Genomic DNA, 23270 nt, shown 5'->3' with positions numbered 1-23270 from the left:
CTGACTGTCCAGTCTCTTTTTTTAATGTGCTGCTACTACTGCTACTACTGCTTGCACCCTTGCTGTCTGTGTTGGCTACCTCGGCTACTACCAGTCTACCACCAATACACCTCCACTGCCGCCCGTCTGCTACAAGCAGGCCTGAGGCCTGCCCCACCACAGGGCTTTGTCCTCCTGTGACTGTCCAGTCTCTCTTTTTTTTAATGTGCTGCTACTACTGCTACTACTGCTTGCACCCTTGCTGTCTGTGTTGGCTACCTCTAATACCACCAATACACCTACACTGCCGCCCGTCTGCTACAAGCAGGCCTACCCCACCACAGGGCTATGTCCTGTGACTGTCGTCCAGTCTCTTTTTTTAATGTGCTGCTGCTACTACCAGTCCTACCACCCTTGCTGTCTGTGTTGGCTAGTCTACCTCTACTACCACCAATACACCTCCACTGCCGTCTGCTACAAGCAGGCCTGAGGCCTGCCCCACCACAGGGCTTTGCCCTCCTCTGACTGTCCAGTCTCTTTTTTTAATGTGCTGCTACTACTGCTACTACTGCTTGCACCCTTGCTGTCTGTGTTGGCTACCTCGACTACTACCACCAATACACCTCCACTGCCGCCCGTCTGCTACAAGCAGGCCTGAGGCCTGCCCCACCACAGGGCTTTGTCCTCCTCTGACTGTCCAGTCTCTTTTTTTAATGTGCTGCTACTACTGCTACTACTGCTTGCACCCTTGCTGTCTGTGTTGGCTACCTCGACTACTACCACCAATACACCTCCACTGCCGCCCGTCTGCTACAAGCAGGCCTGAGGCCTGCCCCACCACAGGGCTTTGCCCTCCTCTGACTGTCCAGTCTCTTTTTTTAATGTGCTGCTACTACTGCTACTACTGCTTGCACCCTTGCTGTCTGTGTTGGCTACCTCGACTACTACCACCAATACACCTCCACTGCCGCCCGTCTGCTACAAGCAGGCCTGAGGCCTGCCCCACCACAGGGCTTTGCCCTCCTCTGACTGTCCAGTCTCTTTTTTTAATGTGCTGCTACTACTGCTACTACTGCTTGCACCCTTGCTGTCTGTGTTGGCTACCTCGACTACTACCACCAATACACCTCCACTGCCGCCCGTCTGCTACAAGCAGGCCTGAGGCCTGCCCCACCACAGGGCTTTGCCCTCCTCTGACTGTCCAGTCTCTTTTTTTAATGTGCTGCTACTACTGCTACTACTGCTTGCACCCTTGCTGTCTGTGTTGGCTACCTCGACTACTACCACCAATACACCTCCACTGCCGCCCGTCTGCTACAAGCAGGCCTGAGGCCTGCCCCACCACAGGGCTTTGTCCTCCTCTGACTGTCCAGTCTCTTTTTTTAATGTGCTGCTACTACTGCTACTACTGCTTGCACCCTTGCTGTCTGTGTTGGCTACCTCGACTACTACCACCAATACACCTCCACTGCCGCCCGTCTGCTACAAGCAGGCCTGAGGCCTGCCCCACCACAGGGCTTTGCCCTCCTCTGACTGTCCAGTCTCTTTTTTTAATGTGCTGCTACTACTGCTACTACTGCTTGCACCCTTGCTGTCTGTGTTGGCTACCTCGACTACTACCACCAATACACCTCCACTGCCGCCCGTCTGCTACAAGCAGGCCTGAGGCCTGCCCCACCACAGGGCTTTGCCCTCCTCTGACTGTCCAGTCTCTTTTTTTAATGTGCTGCTACTACTGCTACTACTGCTTGCACCCTTGCTGTCTGTGTTGGCTACCTCTAATACCACCAATACACCTACACTGCCGCCCGTCTGCTACAAGCAGGCCTACCCCACCACAGGGCTATGTCCTGTGACTGTCGTCCAGTCTCTTTTTTTAATGTGCTGCTGCTACTACCAGTCCTACCACCCTTGCTGTCTGTGTTGGCTAGTCTACCTCTACTACCACCAATACACCTCCACTGCCGTCTGCTACAAGCAGGCCTGAGGCCTGCCCCACCACAGGGCTTTGCCCTCCTCTGACTGTCCAGTCTCTTTTTTTAATGTGCTGCTACTACTGCTACTACTGCTTGCACCCTTGCTGTCTGTGTTGGCTACCTCGACTACTACCACCAATACACCTCCACTGCCGCCCGTCTGCTACAAGCAGGCCTGAGGCCTGCCCCACCACAGGGCTTTGTCCTCCTCTGACTGTCCAGTCTCTTTTTTTAATGTGCTGCTACTACTGCTACTACTGCTTGCACCCTTGCTGTCTGTGTTGGCTACCTCGACTACTACCACCAATAAACCTCCACTGCCGCCCGTCTGCTACAAGCAGGCCTGCCCCACCACAGGGCTTTGTCCTGTGACTGTCGTCCAGTGTCTTTTAATGTGCTGCTACTACTCACCCTTGCCAATAAAAAGGGTCAATTTTTGGAGGGCTTGTGAAAAGCCATTGCTTGTTGCTTTTACATCCATGTATGGAAGAACCCCGGCAGGCATCTGCCAATAAAAAGGGTCAATTTTTGGAGGGCTTGTGAAAAGCCATTGCTTGTTGCTTTAATGCTTTTACATCCATGTATGGAAGAACCCCGGCAGGCATCTGCCAATAAAAAGGGTCAATTTTTGGAGGGCTTGTGAAAAGCCATTGCTTGTTGCTTTAATGCTTTTACATCAATGTATGGAAGAACCCCGGCAGGCATCTGCCAATAAAAAGGGTCAATTTTTGGAGGGCTTGTGAAAAGCCATTGCTTGTTGCTTTAATGCTTTTACATCCATGTATGGAAGAACCCCGGCAGGCATCTGCCAATAAAAAGGGTCAATTTTTGGAGGGCTTGTGAAAAGCCATTGCTTGTTGCTTTAATGCTTTTACATCCATGTATGGAAGAACCCCGGCAGGCATCTGCCAATAAAAAGGGTCAATTTTTGGAGGGCTTGTGAAAAGCCATTGCTTGTTGCTTTAATGCTATTACATCCATGTATGGAAGAACCCCGGCAGGCATCTGCCAATAAAAAGGGTCAATTTTTGGAGGGCTTGTGAAAAGCCATTGCTTGTTGCTTTAATGCTTTTACATCCATGTATGGAAGAACCCCGGCAGGCATCTGCCAATAAAAAGGGTCAATTTTTGGAGGGCTTGTCAAAAGCCATTGCTTGTTGCTTTTACATCAATGTATGGAAGAACCCCGGCAGGCATCTGCCAATAAAAAGGGTCAATTTTTGGAGGGCTTGTGAAAAGCCATTGCTTGTTGCTTTTACATCCATGTATGGAAGAACCTCGGCAGGCATCTGCCAATAAAAAGGGTCAATTTTTGGAGGGCTTGTGAAAAGCCATTGCTTGTTGCTTTTACATCCATGTATGGATGAACCCCGGCAGGCATCTGCCAATAAAAAGGGTCAATTTTTGGAGGGCTTGTCAAAAGCCATTGCTTCTTCTTTTACCACCTTATATGTATGAACCCTGGCAGGCATCAGCCGCCTAAAATGGTAAATTTTTGTACCTTTTTTAACAATGCATTAAGCATACAACATGCACAAGTGCAGTGGTTTCTGTTAGTTATCTCCGTGTCCCATCCGTTTTCCTAGAGCCATACATGTTGGCGTAACTTTGACACCAACTTTGCATTAAAGACAGCTCAAAAGTACTTGGATACACTCATGGGTGACCTAAGAGTGTTATACAGGGCTTCTAGGGCTTTAAAACAGTGTTATACACGATTTTTAGGGGCTTTCTTGTATTACAGGTTCGGTCAGAACTAGTTCGGTCCGAATCGAACTTTTGCACGAAATTCGGCGAACTTGCCGAACCGAACTTTTCATAAGTTCGCTCATCTCTAGTACAGACAGGAAACAAGCAGTTTGTTTATTAAGTCTTGATTTCAAAAAAGCTTATGATTCAGTTAACCAGTCCTTTTTATTTCAGGTCTTGGAGAAAATGGGGTTTCCGACCGGTTTTGTTAATAAAATTAAAACCCTATATAAGGGAGCATATAGTACTGTTGAAATTAATGGTATGTTTAGTGAAGGGGTGCCACTCTTGTGTGGAGTAAGGCAGGGGTGCCCTCTTTCACCAATCCTCTTTATTTGTGCTTTGGAGCCATTTTTAATAACCTTGAGGAATGATAAGATTATCAGGAGGAATTTTTTTGCCTGGGTCTAATGGAGACCAAGTTAAATGCATTGCATATATGGATGATGTTAATATTGTTGCTTCTACAGGCACAAGTGTACAGCGAGTCATCCTTTGGTCAAGAATGTTTGAAGGTGCCGCAGGGTTAGTACTAAATATTAACAAATGTGCTTGTATGACATTGGGTGCATGGCAGCAAGAATTGCCAGACCAGATAAAATTAACTGATAAAATAAAAGTCCTTGGGATTTGGTTTAATAAAGAGGTCTCAGGAGAGGAAAGTTGGGAGATGGTCAAAACTAAAATGCAAAACAAAGTAAATTTTTGGAAATTAACCCCTTCCCGCATTTGGGCTTAACTGTACGTCCGAAAACCAAGTGAGTTCCCGCATTCGGGCGTACAGTTACGCCCTGCAGATAAAGCGAGCACAGGAGCTGTGCGCGCTTTATCTTCAGCGGCTGTCAGCTGTTATACACAGCTGACATGCCGCTGCAATGGCTGTTACCGCCGATCGCAGCCATTTAACCCCTTCAATGCGGCTGTCAATGACGTCCGCCGCATTGAAGTGGTTGACAGAGGGAGGGAGCTCCCTCTGTAACCCCCGGGCCTCCCCGCGATGGATCGCGGGTGGCGATTGTTGCTATGGCAACCAGGAAACCGTTACTAGGCTTCCTGGTTGCCCAGGTACGGTAGCCTATTAGGTCCTGCCTGAGGCAGGACCTAATACGCTAACTGTCAAATGAAAAATGACAGTTACGATCCACTGCACTACATAAGTAGTGCAGTGCATCGTACCGGGGATCAGAAGACCAGATCTTCAAGTCCCCAGGTCAGTGTAAAAGAAAACGTAAAAAATTTAAAAAGAAAAATAAATAAAAGTTAATAAATAATAAATAAATAATAAAAACAACACTTGTCCTGTTTCCCTGATCAACTCCTTTATTATTAGAAAAAAAATGAAAATATTAAAAAAAACTATACATAATAGGTATTGCCGCGTTCGGAACGGCCTGATCTATAAAAATATCACATTATTTTTACCGCACGGTGAACACCGTAACATTTTTTAATAAAAAACAATGACAGCATTTTATTTTTTGGTCATCTTGTCTCAAAAAAAATGTAATAAAAAGTGACCAAAAAGTTGCAAGTAACGCAAAATGGTACCAATAGAAACTAAAGTTTGTCACGCATAAAACAAGCCGTCCCGCAGTGATATCAACTAAAAAATAAAAAAGTTACGGCTCTCAGAATATGGCGACACTAAAACATGATTTTTTTAGAAAACAGTATTTTTATTGTGGGAACGTAGTGAAACGTAAAAAAACAATATAAATTTGGTGTCGCTGTAATCGTCTCGCCCCGCAGAATAAAGTTAACATGTTGTTTATACGGCATTGTGAACACTGTAAAAAAAAAAAACGTGCTGGAATGGCTGTTTTTTGGTTTCCTCATCTCCCAAAAAATTGAATAAATAGTGATAAAAAAAATTGCATGTACCCCAAAATGGAACCAATAAAAATTACATCTCGTTCCACAAAAAACGCGCCCTCACACAGCTCCATCACCGGAAAAATAACACGTTATGACTCTCAAAACGCAATGATGCAAAATGATTCTAAATGACGGCCCAGACTCATTTTTAGGTCCAGTAGAATTTCACTAAACACCCCACATCGTCATTTGCTGGACCCCACGGGTGGACCCTGTAGATGCAGCGGAGATGAGGAAACTTTAGGGCCTTGTGCAGCTTATAGGCCTAGTGAAGAAGTCAAATATAAGTCAACACTGGAGCGCAGATATTTTGTATAATACCCAATTATCCCGGCCTGTGTATAAAGGATTGGTTAAAAGCGACCACACCAATCCATGGATTATTCATTCTCCCCATTATTACATCATCCTATTATGACCTGTTGCACTCCGCCCAGCTTACATATGCCTTGATGCACTCCGCCCAGCTTACATATACCCTGATGTACTCCTCCCAGCTTACATATACCCTGATGTACTGCGCCCAGCTTACATATAGCCTGATGTACTCCGCCAAGCTTACATATACCCTGATGTACTGCGCCTAGCTTACATATACCCGGATGTACTCTGCCCAGCTTACATATACCTTGATGTACTTCGCACAGCTTACATATATCCTGATGTACTCCGCACAGCTTACATATACCCTGATGTACTCCGCACAGCTTACATATACCCTGATGTACTCCGCACAGCTTACATATACCCTGATGTACTCCGCACATATTACATATACCCTGATGTACTCCGCACATATTACATATACCCTGATGTACTCCACACATATTACATATACCCTGATGTACTCCACACATATTACATATACCCTGATGTACTCCGCACAGCTTACATATATCCTGATGTACCCGCACATATTACATATACCCTGATGTACTCCTCACAGATTACATATACCCTGATGTACTCCTCACATATTACATATACCCTGATGTACTCCGCACAGCTTACATATATCCTGATGTACCCGCACATATTACATATAGCCATATGTTCTCCGCACAGATTACATATACCCTGATGTACCCGCACATATTACATATATCCTGATTTACTCCTCACAGCTTACATATGCCCTGATACCACATATGGGGTATTCTGGAGAACCCGCTTAACAATTTATGGGATGTGTGTCTACGGTGGTACAAGCTGGGCACAACTCATTGGCCACTGAAATGGCATATCTGTGGAAAACAGCAATTTTCAATCTGCAACATCTATGGTTTACTCATTTTTGCAAAACACTTGTTTGGTCAAAATGCTCACTACACCCCTAGATCAATTCTTTGAGGGATCTAGTTTCCAAAATGGGGTAATTTTTCGGGGGGTACCACTGTACTGGTACTATAGCTCAATGCAACATGGTGTCAAAAAACGAATCTTATAAAATCTCCACTCCAAATACTAAATGGCGCTCCTTCCCTTTAGAGCCTTGCTGTGTGTCCAAATAGCAGTTTATGACCACGTGTGGGGTATTTCCCTACTCTGAAGAAGTTGCTTTACAAATGTTACGGAGCTTTTTCTCCTTTATTTGTTGAGAAAATGAAAAAAATTTAACTAATGCTGCGTCTTATTGGAAAATAATGTAATTTTTAATTTTCACTGCCTATTTCTAATAAAATATATGAGACACATGTGGGGTCAAAATGCTCACTACACCCCTAGATTAATTCCTCAATGGGTGTAGTTTTCCAAATGGAGTCACTTTTGGGTAGTTTCCACTGTACTGCTACCTAAGGGGCTTTGCAAAAGCGACATGGTGCAGAAAAACCAATCCAGCAAAATCTGCACTCCAAAAGACAAATGGCGCGCCTTCCCTTCTGAGCCCTGATGTGTATTCATACAGTACTTTATTACCACATATGGGGTATTTCCGTACTCTGGAGAAGTTGCTTTACAAATGTTATGGTGATTTTTCTCCTTTATTTGATGAGAAAATGAAACATTTTTACCTAAAGCTACGTCTTAGTGGAAAAAAAATGAAATTTTTCATGTTTACTGCCCAATTCTAATGAAATCTATGAAACACCTGGGGGGGTCAAAATACTCACTACACCCCTAGTTGAATTCCTCTAGGGGTGTAGTTTCCCAAATGGAGTCACTTTTGGGGGGTTTCCACTGTACTGGTACCTTTAGGAGCTTTACAAATGCAACATGGTGCCGAGCAATCAAACCAGCAAAATCTGTACTTCAAAAGCTAAATGGCGTGCCTTCCCTTCTGAGTTCTGCCGCTTCACCAAACAGCCGTATATGACCACATGTTGGGTATTTCTGTACTCTGGAGAAGTTGCTTTACAAATGTTGGGGTGCTTTTCATTATTTATTTGTTGAAAAAAATAAAAATTTTGAGGTAAAGCTACATCTTATTGGAAAATAATGTAATTTTTCATTTTCACTGCCCAATTCTAATTAAATCTATGAAACACCTGTGGGGTCAAAATGCTCACTACACCCCTAGATTAATTCCTCAATGGGTGTAGTTTTCCAAATGGAGTCACTTTTGGGTAGTTTCCACTGTACTGCTACCTAAGGGGCTTTGCAAAAGCGACATGGTGCAGAAAAACCAATCCAGCAAAATCTGCTCTCCAAAAGCCAAATGGCGCGCCTTCCCTTCTGAGCCCTGATGTGTATTCATACAGTACTTTATTACCACATATGGGGTATTTCCGTACTCTGGAGAAGTTGCTTTACAAATGTTATGGTGATTTTTCTCCTTTATTTGATGAGAAAATGAAACATTTTTACCTAAAGCTACGTCTTAGTGGAAAAAAAATGAAATTTTTCATGTTTACTGCCCAATTCTAATGAAATCTATGAAACACCTGGGGGGGGTCAAAATACTCACTACACCCCTAGTTGAATTCCTCTAGGGGTGTAGTTTCCCAAATGGAGTCACTTTTGGGGGGTTTCCACTGTACTGGTACCTTTAGGAGCTTTACAAATGCAACATGGTGCCGAGCAATCAAACCAGCAAAATCTGTACTTCAAAAGCTAAATGGCGTGCCTTCCCTTCTGAGTTCTGCCGCTTCCCCAAACAGCCGTATATGACCACATGTTGGGTATTTCTGTACTCTGGAGAAGTTGCTTTACAAATGTTGGGGTGCTTTTCATTATTTATTTGTTGAAAAAAATAAAAATTTTGAGGTAAAGCTACATCTTATTGGAAAATAATGTAATTTTTCATTTTCACTGCCCAATTCTAATTAAATCTATGAAACACCTGTGGGGTCAAAATGCTCACTACACCCCTAGATGAATTCCTCAAAGGGTATAGTTTCCCAAATGGAGTCACTTTTGGGGGGTTTCCTTTGTTTCGGCACCACAAGACCTCTTCTAACCTGACATGGTGCCTGAAATATAATTTAAGAAAAGGAAGGCCCAAAAATCCTCTAGGTGCTCCTTTGCTTCTGAGGCCGGTGTTTCAGTCCAGTAGCGCACTAGGGCCACATGTGGGATATTTCTAAAAACTTCAGAATCAGGCAATAAATATTCAGTTGTGTTTCTGTGGTAAAAACCTTCAGTATTACAGGAAAAATGGATTAAAATGGAATTTCTGCAAAAAAAAAATGAAATTAGCTAATTTCCCTTCCACTTTGCTTTAATTCCTGTGAAACACAAAGGGTTAAGAAACTTTCTAAATGCTGTTTTGAGTACTTTAAGGGGTGCAGTTTTTAAAATGGGGTGATTTGTGGGGGTTCCTAATATATAAAGGCACTCAAAGCCACTTCAGAACTGAACTGGTCCCTAAAAAAATAGGCTTTTGAAATTTTCTTGAAAATATGAGAAATTGCTGCTAAACTTATAAGCCTTGTAACGTCCTAAAAAAATAAAAGGATGTTCAAAAAACGATGCCAATCTAAAGTAGACATATTGGAAATGTTAGCTAGTAACTATTTTGTGTGGTATTACTATCTGTCTTACAAGCAGATACATTTGAATTTAGAAAATGCGAATTTTTTGCAAATTTTCTCTAAATTTTGGTGTTTATCACACAAAAATATTGAATATATCGACCACATTTTTTCACTAACAAAGTACAATATGTCACGAGAAAACAATCTCAGAATCACTTGGATAGGTAAAAGCGTTCCAGAGTACCACATAAAGTGACGCATGTCAGATTTAAAAAATGAGGCTGTGTCATATGGTCCAAAAGTAGAACCGATAAAAACACAGGGACATATACAAAAACACCGACAAAGGCCATACTTACAAATGGACACAGCCAGGCCAGAAATGCTGATGAAAGGGCGAGCAGGTGCTTTAAATAATAATAGCCACTCCCACTAGTCTTGAGGGGAGTGGTGTGTGGTGCATGGGAAGTGTACTAAGAAATAATGAATGAATAGTGTGTGTGCAAGTGTAATACTATAAGTGAAATATAGGGGGCAGTAATAAATGAAGTGCCTCAATAGAAATAAATGGATAATGGGGTGCAAGTGAGTGAAACATGGAGGGATAGTGTGTACGTCATGAGGCACAACGTGTATAGCCAGGTAGAAGCCTATTTGTGACGCCTTGATAATTCATTGAGCGGGCTACCCTGCTTGCTATGCCAAACAACAACACACCATGCTCTCCCAGCATCAAAGACCCGGCTGTGTCCAAGAGAAGCGAATATACATAATAATGAAAAATACCTGGGGTATTGGTAATCATTTTGGCCAAAAGGACGCAAGCTCGCAATCCACGACAAGGATCCCCAGACTTGCGAGTCCCTAACTCCTAAACTGGAACAGAACGTTCCTGATGCACAAACAGAACCGATAAAAACACAGGGACATATACAAAAACACCGACAAAGGCCATACTTACAAATGGACACAGCCAGGCCAGAAATGCTGATGAAAGGGCGAGCAGGTGCTTTAAATAATAATAGCCACTCCCACTAGTCTTGAGGGGAGTGGTGTGTGGTGCATGGGAAGTGTACTAAGAAATAATGAATGAATAGTGTGTGTGCAAGTGTAATACTATAAGCGAAATATAGGGGGCAGTAATAAATGAAGTGCCTCAACAGAAATAAATGGATAATGGGGTGCAAGTGAGTGAAACATGGAGGGATAGTGTGTACGTCATGAGGCACAACGTGTATAGCCAGGTAGAAGCCTATTTGTGACGCCTTGATAATTCATAGAGCGGGCTACCCTGCTTGCTATGCCAAACAACAACACACCATGCTCTCCCAGCATCAAAGACCCGGCTGTGTCCAGCACCTGCTCGCCCTTTCATCAGCATTTCTGGCCTGGCTGTGTCCATATGGTCCAAAAGTGCCTGCGTCCTTAAGGGGTTAAAGGACCTTTCCATGGAAGGTAAAGTTTTGGTAATCAAAGCAGAACTTTTGCCGGTCATTTTATTTGTGGGCCTTGTATTTCCCATGAATAATTTATTGTTAAAAAGACTATTCTTTTTTTTTTTGGAGCTCGCAGATGGAAAAACTATCCGGAGACAACGTATGCAGAGAACAAAGGCAAGGAGGCAAGAGTATGCCTGATCTTGATATGTTCATTTACTTGACATTTTTCAGCTTTGGTATGTGGACATTATTCTTCACAGGTTATGTCCTGCAGAAATATTCATGGGTAAAGTTGGAGTTACACAGACCTTATGCTCTAATTCTCCCCAAGTTTTACGAGGTGGTGGAAAAAATTGTAGTGCAGTTTAAACTGCAGCATGTAAACATTGAGGTGTTAAAAGATCAGAGAAAGTTAACCTGTTATGTGCAGCAAAAGAAAAACTACATTGCCGATTGAACAGTACCCGGTTGCATTGACTAAACAAATTTGGAAAAATGTCTCTGCTAATTGTTTATTTAATCCGCAGAAGGATCTAGCCTGGGCAGCAGTGCATCAGTGTGTCCCTGTTAGGGATTTTCAGCATAATAGGGGCCTAGTTAGATCAGCCAAATGTCCCAGAATCCATTGTGGCGAGTCAGAAACTGTGGAACATCTACTATGGGCGTGTAAATATGCAAATTAAATCTGGGAGAAAGCATCTAGCTTCATAAAGGAGGTCGGTAAGGTGCAGACTCTTTGTTACAAACAGGTACTATATGGAGTCTCCTTAACTCTAATGAGATGTGAAAACCGAGTCGCTTGGCAAGTGATAAACTCAGTTAAAGATGCATTGTGGAAAGCAAGAAACATCGCTCTCTTTAAAAGAGAAGAGATTACTCCCAGAGATTGTATCAAATTGGTGGTTGCTAACATGTACAGTACATCTATTTTCTGTTGGATTGTTAAAAGTTTGAAAGTATTGCTCTGAATATGTGGAAAGTTGAGCAGTGGTCAAATTATTTACAGATTTAATTGACTTTGTATTTTCTATTTTTCAGATTATCAGCCTAATGGGCAGCCTTAAAGGGAAAGGAACATTGTAAAGGGAAAGATATGATGATATGTGGTGTTCTGGCTAGATGTAATGCTATTGTGTAGAAATGTTGTAACTCAATTACATTGTAATATTTTCGTGTTTCTGTTATGAGGAAGATCATATGATTCTGATTGTATTGTGTATTTTTGTGATATTTCTATTGTATTATGGTTCTGTGATATATTTGTAAAATCTTGTGAAGATTTGTGTGTTTTTTGTGATATGTTTAAATTGTATTGTGTTTTTCAAGAAAAAGATAAAAAAAAAAATCTGTTCTTATCAGTTTAATAACTGATACGTCCTCTATCTGGGGACCATATATTAAACGGATTTTTATAACAGGGAGATGGAAATAGAGCTTGCTCTGTCCACTCCACGCATTGACCTAGTATTGAAGTATCTCCAGGACCGGTGCACCCTTTCCTAAACCAGTGACTAAAATCAGATGTGAAATGTGCTTTTTACTTTTGCCATTGTTTTTTTCTTGCTGATTGGATCTCTCCTTTAATCCCATTATTTGAACGCCTGTTGTACAATGCATTTTTGTAATGTGTGATAATGAATGACCTAATTATTCAATGACTTCATTAACAGTTTGCCACCTCTTGTGCTGTGCGTGTTTCCAGCATTTCAATTTGGAACAGCTCATTCACCTTCCTTTTCTTCTCTCCCTCCTCTTTGCTAAGTTAAAGAGCTGCACCTGAGCCAGCCACTCAACCCACAGCCGTCTGATTGATGCAGCACCACAGTCAAGTAGAGGAATAGTGGAGTAGGGGGACAGGAAGCAGCCATTGCACCCGCCACAATGGACCTACCTACCTGTGCACACTATATGGATGTGATGGAATGAGCTGTCCTCCCTACATTTCAAAGAAGTAAGAATTGAAGTTGCAACAAAGCCTTGCCTACACCAATCCACCAATTTGGATTTGTTACTATGTTACCTGGAAGAATAACAAACTGTGCAAGGATGGAGGTTGTAGCAGGAGGAAGGACAAGAAGGTGTCAGTAAAGTTTGAGGATGATGCCTATTTGCCATTTTGCAGTCCCCTGTCTCCCTCTTGTGGCCACCTGGAGGCAGCTAGCTGCACATGTTGCTGTGCAGGCAACACGGGCACGTGTTGCCCACCAAGGCAACACTGAGTGACTGACTGAGCAGCAACGTCTAATATAAGGTTCTGACGGAACTTTGCCCTTGTCATAGTGGGGCCCTAAGAAGTGAGAGCAAGCTTTATGACATCATAATGGGAACCCAGACAGACAAGCCTGGGCCCAGGCAGTGTTGGTCAGCAGGCACTGTATTGCAGGTGATCGAAGGCGTGAAGGGAGAAGGGGTGACTTGGGCATGCACTTGCTGCTGCTAGCGTTTGTCTGCACGGCAGGAGGGCATTTGGGCGTTGCCAGGATGGCGTTTTTATGTAGATTCCTCCGCTTTCTGCACAGCATTGTGGTGCAAGCAAAAGAAGCAAGGCATGTCTAGCTTCCTCTCCGGCCTTTATTCACCTCCCGCCTGCCTGGCTGCTTGTGTGAGTGTGTGAGCCGGCAGGGCCCCATGGAGGTGCCTAGGAGTAGGCTGAATCGCTGCAAGGGGTGAACAGCAGTATTGCCAGGCACTGCCAACACACGCCACTCTGGGGTTATCGCTTCTCGGCCTTTCGGCTAAACCCAAGTGGTTAGCTGAAGAGGCAGGTTCGGACGTGGCATCCTTGGCCTTGTTGCATCACTCTTGCAGCTTAAGCTACCTGCTGCTATAAGGGGTGAACTGAAGAACAACTGGCGATCAATTGGCGATGGAAAGCCGAATTTAATTCCTGAAGGCTGGAGAATCCAGGATGAAGCATGGAATCCGTATCGACATCGACGAAGCCTCCCAGGAGAAGATCCATTTGGAATTTCTGGTGAACACAGTGCTGTCTAACATCTTGGCAGTTGACAAGTCGGATATCCTTTGCCTAGAAGAACATGGAAAAGGTAGTTATGTCCTTGTCTTGGAAGACTACAAAGCTTGCCAGAATTTCTACAATCAGCTCAAGATAAAGTGGAGTCTCCCTGAGTTGGAGGGATTGGTATTCACCCTACTCTATACTGCTGGTGAGCTGGTTGTGACTGTGTTCATGTATAACCCTTGGGTGAAGGTGGACGACATTGCCTGTTTTCTGCTTCTCGGCCTTTTGGCTAAGATCAAGTGTAGTACCTGCTCAAGCTGAGGTTAGTAATCCTCCCTGCCGGTGGTTGATCGGCCATCGTAGGGGGATAACAGAACGCCGAGGTGAGGGCAGGGAACCACAACGGTCATCGCTCTGGTGTAGCATTTGGTTTAAAGGTACAATTTGTAGGTGACCAGGCGACCGCCGGATCGAGGTCAGGAGGTCGGGTAGTTTGAAAGCCCGAGTTGCTATGTGCCCCAGGGCTGGTGACCCTGGGGTGCCCTAACTCACTGGGGGTGGGATCCCACTGAGTGAAGGCACATTTGCACGCACTCTTCTTTCACACTTCTAAGCACACACCTTTTTTCTCCTGGCCTTCTGGCTGGGAGATGAGGAATTTTTTATACCTGGCGGATGTCCAGGCTGTATCACAGCGCACATCCACTTATTTAATTTTGTTTTTCACTGTGTGTTTGTCACGTTTGTCACAAGGATTTTGGGACCCTCCTGAGGTCTAGGGGGAAAATGTGTGGCCTTCTGGTTCCTTTTTCCCCTGCAACCCGGCCTCCCTTCTTCGGAGGGGAGGTGCAACTAGGATGCAGGCTCCTAGGTGGACACTGGGGTGGCAGCCCAGGTAGAAGCCTAGGAGTGTGTTTGGGTCTCCCTAAGCTTCGGCGAGGGGGGATCATCGATCCTTGATCCTCTAGGCCTATGGCTTGGAGGGTTGAGGAATGGTTATGCGGGGCCTCTCTCTTTTAAGAGAAGGGCTGCGATAGACCGCATCCTTGTGCACTTTTTGTGTGGCACCTCTGCACTTTTTATGCACTTGGGTGATAGAATGCACGACTCGGGCTTTCAATAGAAAAAAAAAAAAAAAGACATTGCCTGTTTTCTGATGAAATACTTCTCAGATATTAAAGGAGGAACAAAAATCTTGAATCCTGGGAAGTATCGCTTTCTGAATAAATTAAAGGCAGACCTTGAAGGAATTGAGGGGTTTTGCCATCCACCCTCCAATTTTATGCTGGGGAATTAAAGATGTTATCTTTTCTATAGCGGTATGCCCCAATATTGCAGGAAGTGTCTTCATTTTGGACACAGACAGGATAACTGCCCTACACCAGAAGTGACAGTTTGTAACAATTGTGGAGAAGCTGGTTACACTTCTAATACCTGTGTGAAAGGTACCATCTGCAACTTTTGTAATAACTTGGGGCACGTACTTAAAGACTGTCCAAGCAAACCTGGAGCGTCTTGGGCAGACGTTGTTAAAACTAGACCATCTGGCGGTCTTCCTAAAGGTCCCTCTGGAGGCCCAGAGTCTGTGGAGAGTTTGAAAGCGCCTGGAAAACAAAAAGAAAACTTGATAAGTGGAAACATCTATTCTGACAAAACCCGTCCTGTTGGCTAAAAAAGTGACTGTAAAATTGGCTCCCACTGTCCCTACTGTCATTCAGAAAGTGGGAGAGAACTCGGTTACCGAATCATGTGTTCCATCAGATATGGAGCAACCTTCTTCTTCCAGAGCGGCAGGTCCTGATCCCTCCGTCCCCTAGGGGGAAACTATGGAGCTAGAGGAGCAAAGGAAGAGAAAAAAAAGTTGATATTTCAACTAACAAAACTAGTTTTAATCAAACCGTCACAAAACACTGAGGTGTTTTCGTCTGATTCGGATAGCATCATTCCGCAACTCTCGGATTCAGATGAGTAACATCAGAGTAGCCTCTTTGAATATAAGGGGTATAAAGGGTCCTACAAGGGCGGCTGATTTTTTTTTTTTTCCTTTCTTGAATCTTTCAATTATGATATTTTTTTTATTCAAGAGTGTGGAATCGAGCATAATACCAATTATGCTGAATAGAGAGATGAATGGAAATGTGGACCATCAATATGGTCAGGTGACAATGCTAACAAGAACTCTGGGATTGGTGTCTTATTTAAAAATCGAGACATCGAAGTAACATCTTTCACAGAAATAGTTCCAGGTCGAGCTCTGTTAGTAAATACATCTTATAATGGACTTGATCTAAGGTTAGTCAATATTTATGTTTCTCCTATGGTAGAGGAGAGAGCACAGTTACTTGAAGATAAACAAGTTTTTCTCCCTGGGTCTTCTCCTCTGATATTGGGAGGTGATCTAAACTGCATGATGCCGGGAGAGGTGAGGTTGGGAGGTGCTTCCGAAGTACGCTTTGACAAAACTAGGAAGATATTGAGAGACCTAACTTCAGATTTTAGACTGGCAGACGTGTGGTCAGTCTTACAGCCATCGGACCCAGGATATACCTGGGAGAACAATCTCTATAAATCTCGTATTGATTTTTTGTTTACAAGTCAGTCCATACAGAGACATTCGATACACCTTGAAAACAATATTTTCTCTGATCACAAATTGGTGGGAGCTTTGTTAGAGCTGCCTGCTATGAAAAGAGATAGAGGGGTATGGAGGCTGAATGTCTCCATACTTGAAAATGAACAGTTAAGAACAGATTTTGCTTTGTTTTATGCAAATTTAAGGGAAACAAAAGTTTGTTTTACGACAATGCTTGAATGGTGGGAAAATGCAAAGATTAAAATAAAATAATTCTTCTTAAAAAAAAAAGTATTCAGATAGCAAGAGAAAAGAGAGTGTGGCTTAACACTAAAATACAAGCCTGCTACTTCTTGTAGAGTGTTGGAGTTGACGTAGACGATCTCATCCTAAAAATAAAAAGAGAGACATAGCTAAAGCCATTGAAGAAAAAGGAAAAGAAGTTATTTACAGTGCAAAAGTTAAGCACCTTGAAAATAATTAAAGTTGTTCACGCTATTTTCTCAAAAAAACAACAGAATTAAAAGAACCAATCAAAGAACTGGAAGGAGAAAAAGAAATTACTGGAATCTTAAACAAAACAAAACAATTTTATCAAGAACTTTTTAGTGAAAAGAAAATTGATCCCCTTTTCTTAAAAGACACACTAAGCACTTTAGATCTTTCTTTGGATAAAACTGATCAAGAATTATTAACCAAAGAGTTAAAGATAGAGGAAGTACTCACTGCCATCAAAAGCTTTGCAAGATGTAAGACTCCGGGGTCAGATGAATTGCCCGTTGAGTTTTACCTAACCTTCTTACAAAATATAAAAGAAGATTTATTCCTGATTTTTAAAGAAGCTTTTAATAGTAATCTATTGCCGGACTCTTGGAGAAATGGTGTAGTCATCCTATTATTTAAAAAGGGAGATAGGGAATTACTTGAAAATTGGAGGCCAATTACCCTGTTAAATGTGGACTACAAAATTTTGTCTAAAATTCTTGTCAACAGAATAAAGCTAGTGTTGGAGCAAGTCATACATCCGGATCAGGTATGTGCTGTCCCTGGCAGAGGCGTATGGGCCAATTTGATCATAAGGGACGCCATCTGATACCAAAAAGAAAGAAACCAGAAGTTAGCGATCCAGAGTCTAGACTTTCAGAAAGCCTTTGACAGGGTATCACATTCTTTTCTATGGTCTGTTTTAAGAAAAATGAAATTTCCAGAAGTTTTTATCCAGCAAATTGCTCTTTTATATTGTGAATCTTTTAGCAGGGTTCTAATTAATGGGTTTTTAACCGAAGACATTTTATTACATTCAGGTGTCAAACAGGGATGTTCTCGATCGCCAATCTTGTTTGTCTGTGCAAGCTAAGAAGAGAAAAAATTATTCATGGTGTTCCTATACCTGGAGGAAGAGGACTAGAAATAAAAGTCAAAGGTTACATGGATGACATCAGTATTTTCTGTGACTCTGTTGTATCTTTGAAAAGAGCGATTAGGGTAACTGACTTTTTCTGTGAAGCATCTGGCTTTAAGCTAAATTTACAAAAAAGTGACCTTTGTTACAACTACAGTCAGAGAAAATCAAAATCCTTGGAGTCTGGTTTGATCCCAGAAATGATGGTGTTTTAAGCTGGACTGTAACAAAAGAAAAAGTAAAACGTAAAATAGACTCTTGGAAGATAAGGAAATTATCTATTGAAGAGAAAACTCTTATAATCAAAGCAGTTTTAATTCCAGTTTTATTGTATCTTAATATGGTTTTTTTCACACCAAAATCAGTGTGTGAGAAGTTTGCAAATACTGTTCTTTGAATTTGTTTAGGGTTCTAAATCAGAGAAACTGCGAAGAGATAAGATGTATAAATTGCATAAGAACGGAGGGAAAGATGTTCCCAACTTATTTCTCTTCCTAACAGCAAATTATTTTAGTCTGTATTTTAGAAATATGTTTTCAGAGATATCATGGTCTTACTTTTTGAAATATGCTGCTGGACATGTTTTTAGAAGAAGTGGATTAATTTATCTTTGTCATCACCTGTAGTAACAAATATTTCTAAGCACAATGTCACTTTAGAAAAAACTATAACAATTTTTAAATTGACAGACTTGGAGCCTAGCACTTTAAAAAGTGGAAGAAATAAAATACTTATGCACTTTAGAAAGTCAGAGACAATGGAACCTGTTAAAAACTTTACATATAAAATAAGTCAGCAGATTTGGAAAGACACTAATTCACCTTATTTCGCTAATGAATTGAAGGATTTAGCTTGGATGTCAGTTCATGAATGTTTGCCTACAAAAGCATTCCAATACAGTCGGAGGATAAGTAATAGTCCTTTTTGTCAAAGACAGGGATGTCAGAGAGAGGAAACCACAGTACATCTTCTATGAAATTGCAATTTTGCACAGCAAGTATTGAGTACAGTAGGCGAACATTTAAAATTTTTAACTGGTCTTAAAAAGCTAGACCATGAAGTTGTGCTATATGGACTGACTAAAGACTTATCTCAAGAAAAAAAGAGAATACTGTGGATCTTTTTAAACTGCATTAAAAATTAATTAAGTCTAGGAATATTTTAATCTTCAAAAAAGACTATTGATGTAAAAGACTGCATTAAGCTAGCCTTCAGTGAGATGCATGTTTACTATTTACTAGATAGAAAGAGATTAGGTCCTTCAAAAGCTGCAAGAATGTGGAACTTTAACTTGTGTAATATGATTATTTGATTTTGTGGTTGTGCGAATGTACTGGAATTTTTATTCAAATGTAAAAAAAATAAAAATCTGTTCTTATCAGTTTAATATCTGATACGTCCCCTATCTGGGGACCATATATTAAATGGGATTTTAGAACAGGGAGATGGAAATAGAGCTTGCTCTGTCCACTGCACGCATTGACCTGGTATTGCAGTATCTCCAGGACCGGTGCACCCTTTCCTAAACCAGTGACTAAAATCAGATGTGAAAATTGCTTTTTGCTTTTGCCATAGTTTGTTTCTTGCAGATTGGATCTCTCCTTTAATCCCATTATTTTAACACCTGTTGGACAATGCCTTTATACAATGCAGGTTGTGTAATGTGTGACAATGACCTCATTAGTAAATTACTTCATTAATAGATTGCCACCTCGTGTTTGGTGCGTTGTGTCTATGTTTCTGTGTCTCCAGCATTTCAATTTGGAACAGCTCATTCACCTTCCTTTACCTCTCTCCCTCCTCCTAGGTAATGTTCAAGAGCTGCACCTGAGCCAGCCAGCCAGCCAGCCCACAGTCACTGATTGATGCAGCCAGCACCACAGTCAAGTAGTGGAATAGTGAAATAGTGGAGTGGAGTAGGGGAGCAGCAATCAGCCATTGCACCCGCCACAATGGACCTCTGCGCACTAGATGGATGTGATCGAATGAGCTCTCCTCCCTACATTTGAAAGAAGTAAAATTTGAAGTTGCAACAATTCCTCCCTTGCCTACAAAGACGCCACCAATTTGGATTTGTTACTATGTTACCTGGAAGGAAGACTAACAAACTGTGCAAGGATGGAGGTTGTAGGAGGAGGAAGGAAAAGAAGGTGTCAGTAAAGTTTGAGGAGGATGCCTACCTATTTGCCATTTAGCAGTCCCCTGTCTCCCTCTTGTGGCCTCCTGTTGGCAGCAAGCTGTGCAGACAAAACGGGCACATGTTGCTGTGTTGCCCTCCAAGGCAACACTGAGTGACTGACTGAGCAGCAACGTCTAATATAAGGTTCTGACGGAAATTTGCAAGTGTCATAGTGGGGCCCTAAGAAGTGAGAGCAAGCTTTATGACATCATAATGCAACCTCAGACAGACAAGCCTGAGCCCAGGCAGTCTTGGTCAGCAGCAAGCAGGCACTGTATTGCAGGTGGTCGAAGGCGTGAAGGGAGAAGGGGTGGCTGTGAGCATGCACTTGCTGCTGCTAGCGTTTGTCTGCACGGCAGGAGGGTATTTGGGCGTTTCCAGGAAGGCGTTTTTACGTAGATTCCTCCGCATTCTGCACAGCATTGTGGTGCAAGCAAAAGAAGCAAAGCATGTCTAGCTTCCTCTCCGGCCTTTTTTCACCTCCCGCCTGGCTGCTTGTGTGAGTGTGTGAGCCGGCAGGGCCCCATGGAGGTGCCTAGGAGTAGGCTGAATCGCTGCAAGGGGTGAACAGCAGTATTGGCCAGGCACTGCCAACGCGCGCCACTTTAGGGTTATCGCTTCTCTGCCTTTTGGCTAAGCCAAGGGATTGGTTTAGGCAATTAGGTCCTCTGCATTTGCAGGAGTGTTTAGAGACCCCCCTTCTCGGCCTTGGGACATCGCCCTTCGTTGGGCTTAAGTTCCATGTAGCTATAGGGAAGGGGGCTATCTCTGGCATTGAGGAGTGATCCCCTTGTCTCAGTGGTTTGCAATAGCCATTGTAGACCATTATTGGAGAGAATGGATGTGGATCCAGGCTCTGTTCCTGCCTATTCAAGGCTAAAAAATACGGTCCGAATCTCCTTTATTTCAGATTCGGATGACCGTGGGCTGAAGTACATTGTTGAGGAGATCCTGTTCAGGACATTTAGCATTCAGAAGATGGTAATTTTGGGTCTCCAAGACTATCCAAGAAGAGGACTCTGACTTTCATTTCTGTTGGAATCTTTCAGGACTTCGTCAAGAAAGCGAAAGATATGAAGAACGACTTGGTCTCAAGAGGGGTCTCCATTGTGGAACATATTCCAGAGGACAGGAAACTCATAACGGTAAAGATGTATTCTCCCTATGTTTCTGAGCATGATCTATATATCTTCCTATCTACTTTCTTTAAAGGCGTCAAATGTTAAAGAAAAGTCTACAACGAATATATGGACTGTAAAGTGGCGGTTTTCTGTTAAGCTAATCTTGGACCTGGAAGGCATTGGAGGAGTGCGCTTGCCTCCAGCAAGATTCAAAATTGGGCAAGTTTTTTTTTGCTGAAATGCCTAAATTTTTTAGATTTTGCAAACAATACAGGCACGAAAAATTTGACTGCAAATCGTGACTTTTCTGAATGCACCGCGGAAAAGAAATGCCGTTTATGTTACCGTACAGGTCATCTTTTTTCCTCCTGCCCCCATAAGGTACTCCCCCCACAGAGGGAGAGAAATGAGACCCCTCAGAGGCCAACTGTCGTCCAGAGTGTTGGGACAAGGAGAGCCGTCACTCAGGGAAACCAGCAAGTGCAGCAAGGGGCCAGCAGGCAGCAGATGGTAGTACACACCCAGAAGCAGGGAAACCAGATGAAGCTGTACCAGCCCTCGCAGAATATGGAAAAGAGTGGACGGAAGTGAAACCAAAGAGACCACGCACTCATAAGGACTCTTCAAAGGCCATTATACCTCAAGAAGGAAGCCTAGATATACTATAGATACGAAAGAAGGAAGTACCTTTGACATCGGTGGCTTTGACAGCTCTCCCTATTCCATGGTGTCTGTGGATAACATGCACTCTGACAGCAGCTCTTTGAGCCAGGCTGGATCCGAAGATGATAGCTTTGGTGAACTCATGACCTAAAACCATGGGGACTGTAATAAAAGGTATCTCTCTCAATGTGAGAGGGATAAAAACTAGAACTAGTAGAGTAGTCGCTCTTAACTACCTTTCTTTGTTTGCTGCATCTTGCTTTTTTCTGCAGGAGTGTGGGATACCTCACTGCCTAGACTACGAGAAATACTAAAAAGACTGGCCCATCAGTCTGGTCAGGCTCAAATGAATCAAGAGCGGCAGGTGTGGCAATACTTTTTAAAGGAGATGTGATTATAGATTGTGTACAAGAAATCATGCCTGGAAGAATTCTACTAGTTAAAATAACAATAGATGGAAAAAAATGCAGCTCATACATTTTATGATTCAACTGTGAAAAGCACCCGCATAGAAATGCTGGAGACTTTGTCGTTATTTATTAATAATTCCTATCCCTTGATTTTAGCTGGCGATTTTAACTGTATTTTTAAAGGAGAAAAACGGTTTACTCAGGCAGCTTCTAGTTTTTATGATAAATCTTCGGTTTTATTGAAAAATTTAGTAATGGATTTTAATATGTCTGATGTGTTTAAAATATGCAACAAAAACTTACCTGAAGTGGAAGGAGCCACATGGAGTAATGTAAACACTAGTTCTCGAATAGATTTTATTTTCTCCTCAAGCCATTTAAAGCCAGTAGAATGAATGTAGGGTGGAATCAAATGTCTTTTTAGACCATAAACTTTTGTGCTTTGAGTGTTCTCTTTCAGGGGGAGTGAAGCAAAAAAAAAACTCCTGAAAATTGAACACGACCCTCCTGGAAGATCCAGAGATTGTGGAGAAGTTCAAAATCTTGTATGAAAAATGTAAAAGAGAAAGAAAGTTAAATATGCAAATGAGCCTATGGTGGGATAACATGTAAACCAAATTTATTTATTTTTTCATTTCAGCTGGTGTAAAGAAAGCAAAGGAAAAAAAGAGGTTTTTAATAAATTAAACATGCAGATACAAGCCTTGTTCAAACTCAGATGTGTGAGGGTAGAGGTGGAGGAGGAGTTGGAAAGTGTAAAAAAAGAGATAACCTACGCCTTAGAACAAAAAGGAAAAGAGATTATTTTTAATGCTAGGGTAAAGCACATTGAAAATAATGAAAAGTGTACCAGGTATTTTTTTAAAAAGAAAAATGTGAAACGTACTCTTATAGATGAATTGGAGGGAGAAACAAATACAGAGAACATCCTAGAAAAGGTGCACATGTTTTATTCAGATCTCTTTAATGAGAAGGAAATAGATGCAAATTGTATGCGTGATACCTTAAATGAAATAAAAAATTTACTGG

At 42.3% G+C, this 23270-nt stretch overlaps 1 long non-coding RNA gene and 2 other non-coding genes across 4 annotated transcripts; 2 read left to right on the top strand and 1 right to left on the bottom strand.

Annotated features, from left to right (window-relative positions):
* Positions 1-12243: 12243 nt before the first annotated feature.
* On the top strand, positions 12244-12430 carry LOC142654376 (U2 spliceosomal RNA). Its single transcript, XR_012849020.1, has one exon. It is a non-coding gene; the product is annotated as a U2 spliceosomal RNA (small nuclear RNA).
* A 1404-nt stretch (positions 12431-13834) lies between these two features.
* LOC142652841 (uncharacterized) lies at positions 13835-20141 on the bottom strand. Of its 2 annotated transcripts, none has more exons than XR_012847944.1 (3): positions 20049-20141; positions 18009-18089; positions 13835-13960 (listed from the first exon to the last, which is right to left on the bottom strand). It is a non-coding gene; the product is annotated as an uncharacterized LOC142652841 (long non-coding RNA). The 2 variants fall into 2 exon arrangements; XR_012847943.1 differs by lacking the exon at positions 13835-13960 and adding an exon at positions 16818-16855.
* LOC142654346 (U2 spliceosomal RNA) lies at positions 19207-19389 on the top strand. Its single transcript, XR_012849007.1, has one exon. It is a non-coding gene; the product is annotated as a U2 spliceosomal RNA (small nuclear RNA).
* Positions 20142-23270: the final 3129 nt, after the last annotated feature.

This window comes from Rhinoderma darwinii, chromosome 5, assembly GCF_050947455.1.
Source record: "Rhinoderma darwinii isolate aRhiDar2 chromosome 5, aRhiDar2.hap1, whole genome shotgun sequence".
Classification (NCBI taxonomy): Eukaryota; Metazoa; Chordata; class Amphibia; order Anura; family Rhinodermatidae; genus Rhinoderma; species Rhinoderma darwinii.
Note: the sequence above shows the minus strand (reverse complement) of the source record. Positions and strands in the feature narration are given on the sequence as shown.